We start from the raw sequence: 8037 nt of genomic DNA, 5'->3' as shown, positions 1-8037 counted from the left end.
GAGGATTTTCGCGCGGTGGGCGGGGGGAGTTTGGCGCATGGTCGGTTTCTCCAAGTGCAGTCCCACGTGTCTGTGAAGAGGCAAGCTGAAGCGCGTTCCGTTTGCGTGAGCCGTGTGCAGGACCGAACATGTGTGGGGTGCAATGCGACCGCGACAGGAGTGCTGTGAGTGTACCGCCTTTTTTCCTTTTAAACTAGGTGCTTCGCCCCCTAAAAAAAATTTGTTGCTTCGCGTGATCCATCGATACTACTACTAGTAACCGGTAATCCAGACTAAAATGGCGCGGTCGGGTCTTTTCCCGCGCGATATGCTGGGAGGTTGGCTTAGTTGGTTTTTTTAGGACGAGTAATGCTACACCTACGTACTCCCAGTTACGTAATTAACGTAATGTGAAACGTGTGAGCTGTTGATTGTAGATTGGGGCGAGGGAGGGGCCGACCACCATGAAAATTAGAGGAGGAGATAGAGAGGCAATTTACGTTAACCCTTTCGTAGGTTCCCGTAGATGTAGAAAGATGTGAAATGCGTGAATGTGTAGTGGACGTACTATTGGAGTGCCTAAGATAATTTGTGTATGTATAGACCCTATGTGTTTATTTTACTCGCATGTTAGATTTTTCTCGGTTCAATAAAAAGCAGAGTTGGTGATGATGGTGTGCATGTCATCCTGCAATATAGGCCGTCCGATCTATATCTAATGGATAGGAAGAAAACTATGACAATTTACCCGCACTCCTGTCCACATTTGCAGATAAGGCTTCCCTTGTTCATCCTTTTCTCCCACAAGATCTTGATCTTCCGTGCAACGCACGGGCATCTTGCTAGTCCTCCTACAATATGTATATTATAGTGAAATTTCATATACACCGGCCGAGATTAATGCAAACACGGCAGATTTTCATTACATTTCAAACTTTTATAGGACAGAAAAATAAAAGAAACTCGACCCTAAACCTATTCTACGGAGGCGACCGACATCCTCCATCTGCGATCTCTATGTACGGGGGCGGAGTTCAAGACCCGTGAAGTGAAGGTGTGGTCTCCGGCAAGGAAGATTAGAACACGGGATACGGACCGGCCAGTTGGCACACCATGCCCTGCCGCCTCCCATGCCCTACTCATCCTCGGAGGAGTCCCCGACCTCGGCGGTGCTGGACATTGGATGGCGGCAAGTAGGACGTGTGGCTGACTGTGCTCCCGTCGTCGGTCGCCAGTGTGGCCACCGCTTGTGTGATCGCGTCCGCGTCCGGCTACGCCGCTATTGCGTCGTGAGAGGCGACTTGAGCGAGGGCGGCGACCACGAGCTTCATCTCCAAAGACAAGCTCTCCCGCGGAGCGTTCACACTTGCGGTCATGGCAGATGTGGTGCCAGGTAGGAGGATGATGCGCTATGGTGTGGAGGTTAGCTGGGCGTTGCCGCTTTAAGTAGCGCATTCCGGTGAGGCCAAGCGTCCAGGTGCGTCATTAAGTCGCCGGAGTTGGTTCCTCGGGCACCGAGCCTCTTAACGACGACATATGAATGGACGGCATGAATGCGGGCAGCTGGCGCCGGCTAGGAACACACCGCGCGATGGCGCGAGGGACGAGTGTTTTGGTGTGCCAGGGTAGTCAGCTGCGGTCGTGGCAACGTTGGAGATGCCCTTTGCTCACATGCGATCCCCGCATGTCATTGAAAAAGCAAAATGACCCGACATGGTCTCAGGTCCAGAGGATGCAGTTGGCCGCGCTACACCACTCCGCAGACGCGTCACGGTGCCCCGTGCATCCTTGACGAGCCGGGTGTTGGGGTGTGTTTGGATTGTGGCCAAAGTGCACCTTACCAAATTTTTTGTCATGACCCAAAGATTGGTCTTTGTTTGGATGGTTGCCATTTTTTTGGCATGCCAATGAACTCTAGCCAACTCTAGTTCATTTTTCTTGCCAATGTCGGGCAAATCATGGGCAACCAATACCTGAACCAAAATTTTGGTTATGACCCAAAGATTGGTCTTTGTTTGGATGGTTGCCATTTCTTAGGCATGCCAATGAACTCTAGCAAACTCTAGTTCATTTTTCTTGCGAATGTCGGCCAAATCATGGGAAACCAATACCTCAACCAAAATTTTGGCTACCCAATGCTTTGATGGGGCAACCTTGGGCACAAACCAAACATACCGTTGGTCATGCCACAGCACTAACGCCACCCTCGGCACACTGAAACCGACCGTGTCTAGCGACGATATGAGCGTGTCGCTCACCGCGGTCGTCGTGTCCAGAGGCAGTGCTGGAGCCGCGCCCCATTGTTGGCCCCAACTACCCACATGAACGGTTGTCGATGGCGAGGAGGTCGTGGGCCAGCTCCTCCATTGGACTAGTCAACGCTACGACGTCTCGACAGGTGTGCTCCACATGTCGGTTTCCCTGTTTTCCCGGCCATATTCGAGCGTCAGTGCTCCGCGTTGCGCATTAGGCCTTTCACTATGTAGGCCAAGCAAGACAACTTATTGTTTATTTGAGCCGTTCAAGTATAATCATGTTGCGTTTGCTTATTTCTCATTCCTCTCCAACCCTCTTCTCCATCGATCATGTCGCCCTCCAGTCGAGTCCATCCTCCCGCATGCCTCATTTGAACATTCCACCGAGTATCATTCGCCTGTACCCACCCTAGTCCTCTTTCAATAGATCTCCGGACCCCGAGATGAAATCGAGAGGGAACGAGTGGGGGCACGTGATACCTGAGGCGGATTCAAAATTTTGAACCGGTGATCAGAGCATCCGCAAATCATATATACAGGGTATTCAATGTTCGTTTCGTTTTTGAACGTACAATATACTCCCTCCTATCCTTTCTAGTTTACATATAAGTTTTATGTGTAGTCAAAGTATCTCTACTTTGATCAAAAAAGTATCAACATTCAACAACGCCCAATCAATATTGTTAGATTCGTACGTACTCCTTGATTTGTACTTGAGATGGTTCCCAATTTGACTATTGACAAGATTAATAGTACATGAGATGTATAATGTGAAAATTATATCATTGGAAACTCCTTTCACATACGAATTTGACCGTATGCCTTGTGTAAGTTGCATGTCATATATTATTACTCTAACATTTGGTCAAAGTTAGCCTCAAAAAACGCATTAGACCCTGTATGCTTTGTGTAAGTTGCATGTCAAATATTATTACTCTAACATTTGGTCAAAGTAGTATAGTGGAAGTTGATCCTCTGACGTAGGTATCCCAGCCTTACCCTCCTTTTCGGTCACTTACTAGCGGACCCCATGCTTGCTAGGCCCCGCATGTCAGTTACTCAATGGGTTCGGCGGTTTGCTCTCAACTGCGGTCCCACAAGTGAGCAAAAACATAAGACGAAGCGCGTTCCATTTGGTGAGCGACGTGGAGGGTCCAGCGTGCCGGGCTGCAACGCGAACGCGACAAGAGCGATGTACAGTCAAAACCGATTGACCAGTCGTCACCTGAACCACTAGTCACACTAGAACCTTCGTTGCTCGGCCTACGCCAGCCACTGTTGAGGGAGTCCTGGATTAGGGGGTATCCGGACAGCCGTACTATATACTTTGGCCGGACTGTTGGACCGTGAAGATACAAGACTCAAGACTTCGTCGCGTGTCCGGATGGGACTCTCCTTTGCGTGGAAGACAAGCTTGGCGATCCGGATATTAGATTTCCTTCTTTGTAATCGACTCTGTGTAAACCCTAGCCCCCTCCAGTGTCTATATAAACCGGAGGGTTTGGTCCGTATAAGGATGATCACAACAATCATAATCATCATAGGCTAGCTTCTAGGGTTTAGCGTCTACGATCTCGTGGTAGATCAACTCTTGTAATACTCATATCATCAAGATCAATCAAGCAGGAAGTAGGGTTTTACCTCCATCGAGAGGGCCCGAACCTAGGTAAAACATTGTGTCCCTTGCCTCCTGTTACCATTAGCCTCAGATGCACAGATCGGGACCCCCTACCCGAGATCCACCGGTTTGGACACCGACATTGGTTCTTTCATTGAGAGTTCCTCTGTGTCGTCGCTGCAAGGCCCAATGGCTCCTTCAAACATCAACAACACGGTCCAGTGTGAGACTTTTCTCCCCGGACAGATCTTCGTGTTCGGCGACTTCGCACTGCAGGCTAATTCGCTCAGCCATCTGGAGCAGATCGACAGCTACGCCCCTGGCCATCAGGTCAGATTCGGAAGCTTGAATTACACGGCCGATGCCCACGACTTGATCTTCGGCGGATTCAGGCCTACGCCAGGAACGCCGAGTAGTCACGACGAGCATGGTTTAGACCTGATGTTGGACAATACTCGGTATATCGCGCCCGCAGGAGCCCCGGACCTAAATCCGGGGCAGATTGCATCATCCGAGGATGGGTGGATGGGCCCCGCCCCGGAGGCCGCACTCTCATCGATGGTAGAGCCGAACACGGACTTCATCCCCAAGGAAGCATGTGTCTCCGGACCCCTGGACTTGTGTCCGGCTGTAGGTCCCATAACGCGCGCCCCCGAGCCCGCCAATTCTGGTTGGGCTCCAGTAATTGAATTTGCTGTTGCGAATATCTTCCAGCACTCGCCCTTTGGCGACATGCTGAACTCATTAAAGTTTCTCTCCTTGTCAGGAAACTATTGGCCGAACTATGTCCGGCCCAAGGGGGAAGAAGGCGATGAAGAAGTTTGTTGCCCACCCACCACCCACTTCATAGCCACTATCGACGACGTAACAGACATGCTTGACTTCGACTCTTATGACACCGACAGTATGGACGTCGGCGCAGGAGACGATTCAGAACCACCACCCACAGGGCGCTGGACTGCCACCTCATCATACGATATATAAATGCTGGATACGCCTAAGGAGGACGATGGCAACAGAACGGAGGATAAAACCACCGGACAAAAGCCAAAATGACGGTGCAGACGCCGCTCTAAGTTCAGTCACAGTAAAAATAGTGATAATAGTGCTAGAAAGATCGACACCCCAGTCAACTCCGAAGGCAACAACGACCATATGGACCCAGCGATGGAGCAGGATGAGCCAGATCACGCCGAACACAGCCCGGAGCAGACGCCCGATCACAGTGATCCTGAGGGACGAACTCATCAAACTACCCCGGGAGAGGATCACAGCCCGGACGACGACGCATTCATCATCCCGGAAACACGCTTGGAACGAGATAACCTCCACAGAATGCTTATGGCCACTACGAGAAGTCTAAAGAAGCAGAAGCAAAAGCTTAAAGCCGCACAGGAAACGCTCAATCGCAGATGGTATAAAGTACTAGACACTAAAGAAAAGTACGGCGACGATCGTCAAACAAAGAGCTATCCAAAGCGCAAGCTGCTACTAGAATTCGACGACGAGGCCGTTCCACCGAATAAAAATACGGCCAGTAGGCCTAACAAACCACTTCGAAATCGTAATGGATCAGCTACCGCCGACGCACACGATTTACGTGAGCTCCTGGATAAAAAGGCTAGCGCGACCAGGTCCATATATGGATCCAGAGGACACGCCCCGGTGATAACCCACAAGTGTAGGGGATCGTAACAGTTTTCGATAAGTAAGAGTGTTGAACCCAATGAGGAGCTAAAGCTAGAATAAATATTCCCTCAAGTTCTATCAACCACCGATACAACTCTACGCACGCTTGACATTCGCTTTACTTAGAAAAAGTATGAAACTAGAAGTACTTTGTAGGTGTGATAGGATAGGTTTGCAAGATAATAAAGGGCACGTAAATAAAAGCTAGGGGCTGTTTAGATAAAGATGCAATAAAGTAACTATTAGTAGAGAGTTTTTTGTTATGAGAAAGTTATTTGTCCAAGGCAATCGATAACTAGACCGGTAATCACTATTGCAATTTTATTTGAGGGAGAGGCATAAGCTAACATACTTTCTCTACTTGGATCATATGCACTTATGATTGGAACTCTAGCAATTGTCCGCAACTACTAAAGATTCATTAAGGTAAAACCCAACCATAGCATTAAAGTATCAAGTCCCCTTTTATCCCATACGCAAACAACCTACTTACTCGGGTCTATGCTTCTGTTCACTCACGCCACCCACCATAAGCAAATCATAAACATATTGCAAACCCTACAACGGGGATCCCTCACACCTGCGCGACACGGAGATCACCATAGGACAGCACCAATAATAAAACATGCAACTCAAACCAATCACGATCATCAATTAACCCATAGGACAAAACGGATCTACTCAAACATCATAAGATAGCCATACATCATTGGGAAATAATATATAGTGTTGAGCACCATGTTTAAGTAGAGATTACAGCGGGTAAGAGAGAGGTTACACCGCTGCATAGAGGGAGGAAGAGTTTGTGATGAAGGCGGTGAAGTTGTTGGTGAAGATCGCGGTGATGATGATGGCCCCCGGCAGCGCTCCGGCGCCACCGGAAGCAAGGGGGAGAGAGAGCCCCCCTTCTTCTTCTTCTTCCTTGACCTCCTCCCTAGATGGGAGAAGAGTTTCCCCTCTGGTCCTTGGCTCCCATGGCGTGGGAGGGGCGAGAGCCCCTCCGAGATTGGATCTATCTCTCTGTTTCTACGTTCCCTGATTCTGCCCCTTCACCGTTTCCTTTATATCTGGAGACCCGTAACTTCGATTGGGGTGAATCTTTCGCCTAGATTTTTCTCGTAAAATTAGCTTTCTTGCGGCAAAAGAAGAGCGTAAACCGCCTTACAGGTGGCCCACGAGAGTCCAGGGTGCGCCCGGGGGGAGGGTGCGCCCCCTGCCTCGTGGCCACCCCGGACACCGTTTCGCGTTGATTCTTCCTCCGGAAAATCCCAAATATTCCAAAATAATTCTCCGTCCGTTTTTATCCCGTTTGGATTTTGTTTGATCTTGGGTTTCTGCGAAACATAAAACATGCAACAAGCAGGAACTGGCAGTGGGCACTGGATCAATATGTTAGTCCCAAAAATAGTATAAAAAGTTGCTAAAAGTATATGAAAGTTGTAGAATATTGGCATGGAACAATCAAAAATTATAGATACGACGGAGACGTATCAGCATCCCCAAGCTTAATTCCTGCTCGTCCTCGAGTAGGTAATTGATAAAAAGATATTTTTTGATGTGGAACGCTACCTAGCATAATCTTGATTATATGTCTAATCATGGCATGAATATTAAGACACGAGTGATTCAAAGCAATAGTCTATCATTTAACATAAAAAACAATAATACTTCGAGCGTACTAATAAAGCAAATGTCTTTTCAAAACAACAAGGCCAAATCAAGCTTATCCCTACAAAATCATATAGTTTGGCCATGCTTCATTTTAGTCACACTAAATGCTCCCATCATGCACAACCCCGATGACAAGCCGAGCAATTGGTTCATACTTTGTAACGCGCTTCAGCTTTTTCAACCTTCACGCAATACATGAGCGCAAGCCATGGATATAGCACTATAGGTGGAATAGAATATAATGATGGATGTTATGTGGAGAAGACAAAAAAGGAGAAAGTCTCACATCGACGCGGCTAATCAATGGGCTATGGAGATGCCCATCAATTGATGTCAATGCGAGGAGTAGGGATTGCCATGCAACGGATGCACTAAGACCTATAAGTGTATGAAAGCTCACTAAAAGAAACTAAGTGGGTGTGCATCCAACTTGCTTGCTCATGAAGACCTAGGGCATTTGAGGAAGCCCATCGTTGGAATATACAAGCCAAGTTCTATAATGAAAATTCCCACTAGTATATGAAAGTGATAACATAGGAGACTCTCTATATGAAGAACATGGTGCTACTCTGAAGCACATGTGTGGAAAGGGATAGTAACATTGCCCCTGTTCTTTTTTTTTCTTTTTTCTTTTCTTTTTGGGTGGGCTTCTTTGGCCCCCTTTTTTATTTAGGCTTCTTTGGCCTTTCCCTTATTTTCCTTTTTTTCTTTTTTTTTCTTTTTTCTTTTCTTTTTGGGTGGGCTTCTTTGGCCCCCTTTTTTATTTAGGCTTCTTTGGCCTTTCCCTTATTTTCCTTTTTTTCTTTTTTTTTTCTTTTTTTTCAT

The sequence above is a fragment of the Triticum dicoccoides genome, chromosome 4B (genome assembly GCF_002162155.2).
Source record: "Triticum dicoccoides isolate Atlit2015 ecotype Zavitan chromosome 4B, WEW_v2.0, whole genome shotgun sequence".
Classification (NCBI taxonomy): domain Eukaryota; kingdom Viridiplantae; phylum Streptophyta; class Magnoliopsida; order Poales; family Poaceae; genus Triticum; species Triticum dicoccoides.
The sequence above is the reverse complement of the archived record's forward strand: the minus strand, read 5'-3'. Positions refer to the sequence as shown.